This window comes from Austrofundulus limnaeus, unplaced genomic scaffold (assembly GCF_001266775.1).
Source record: "Austrofundulus limnaeus strain Quisiro unplaced genomic scaffold, Austrofundulus_limnaeus-1.0 Scaffold2302, whole genome shotgun sequence".
NCBI classification, from domain to species: domain Eukaryota; kingdom Metazoa; phylum Chordata; class Actinopteri; order Cyprinodontiformes; family Rivulidae; genus Austrofundulus; species Austrofundulus limnaeus.
This window is the reverse complement of record NW_013954704.1, coordinates 9,729-11,301: the sequence shown is the minus strand read 5'-3', so window position 1 is coordinate 11,301 and position 1,573 is coordinate 9,729. Positions and strand designations below refer to the sequence as shown.

Here is a 1,573-nt window from a genome sequence, read left to right as displayed (position 1 = left end):
GTTCAAAAGCAGTACTTCATTTAATTTGTGTGTACTTTTTAAGGCGTTTTATGGTATTTTATGCCCGAAGGTAACTGCTGTWGACAGCTCTTTGAGGGGCCTCAGTTTGGAGAAAATATTTGAATCTTGACCAGACAGATGAGCTCATGGTTAGTCTGACAACAGCAAAGACCAAAGTGGATTCCTGCAGTTTTAAAATATCTCCAGGCTCCAAAATGTTACAAACAAATTATACCAATGTATTTAAACCGCTGTCAGTTAATAACTGTCCGAGCAGACTCACTTCTGAACTTGGTTTTGCAGCTTTAAAATTACTGTAATATTCAAAATGTCACAGTGGTTCATTCAAACACTTTCATTTAATCCTTTCCACTGCTGAGATCTTATTATTACACATTAGGACATTGTGAAGGCAGTGACTCCAGGCTATAAATGGTTATTACTGTCCCCTGAGGTCTCTGACATCCTTTTCATCCAAGGAAAACACAAGGTGGTAAAACCTGGACATTTACTAATCAACTGTTCATTTATGAGGTTATTTTCAAGGTTTGACCAGTATAGCCTGATTTGCATCATTTCTCATCATGAGAGGATTTTAATCTGAAGCGCTGTGGCATGAAAGGCAGCGGGTCATGTGCATTCCTTGAAGGAATCTTTGTTTTTCTGCTTGAATCCATTTTCAAGGTTGAAAACAGTTGGTGTCCAAAGGTCTGCCTGTGAAATAAACTAGTGATGACGTGTGTCTCTGATGTGTTGGAGTGACGCTGATCCTAAACACGATACAGAGTAGAGACAGTGAATGATGCKTGTGTGATACTGTCCTATGTTCCTATAACCAATGAACTCAATTACCCAGAAGTCTCCTTTCCTTTCAAACACTTATTGACTTTGAGGTGAGGATTGTGGCAGAAGAGGTGAAGCTTTGGTATAAAGTCACAGAGGTTGGTGGGAAGTGAGGGTCTCTAACCTGAGCTTTATAGTCATTTCCTTTTCAGAGTTGTTGCTCCTAGTCTCACCTGCCAGATTCCCTCCACAGTTTGATGTGGAAACAGCCAGAAAGAACCGTGTTGTCAGATTCTATTTTCACTCATTTGTACTCACAGAGAGAGGAAACAGGAAACGAGGGCAAAAAAAAGAGGGTAAACCAAACAAAGCACAGGAGATTGAACAGGAACAAGGACTAATTGTCAATCATCTTTGTGCTGCTGTGGCCACAGCGAAACAAAATAAAGAYTCTTTGATTAAACCAGAGCTTTACACCCCAGCCAGAAACAGAACATGTTCATATGCCAACACTCAGTAAAGGGAGAGAAGTAATCCTGAGATTTCACTGGACCTTGAACAGATTCAAGGACACCCTGTATAAGATGCACAGGAGCCCCAGAACAGAGCYGAGCCTCCTCCCTGTTTCAGTGTAGGTCCAGGGTTCTGGGCCCTCATGTATAAACGGTGCGTACGCATAAAAACGTTGCRTGCACCAGGTTCTACGCCCACGCTGTGATGTATCAAAACCAACGTTGTGTGAAAGTGTGCGTATATTTATGCACACTTTTCACCTGCTGTGAGAATGTGC

At 41.6% G+C, this 1,573-nt stretch overlaps 1 protein-coding gene across 1 annotated transcript in view; it reads right to left on the bottom strand.

The window, feature by feature from the left end:
• LOC106510751 (ATP-dependent DNA helicase PIF1) overlaps nt 1–1,573 on the bottom strand; it is a gene marked incomplete at its 5' end in the record, with an annotated part of 16,154 nt that overhangs the window by 5,577 nt on the left and 9,004 nt on the right.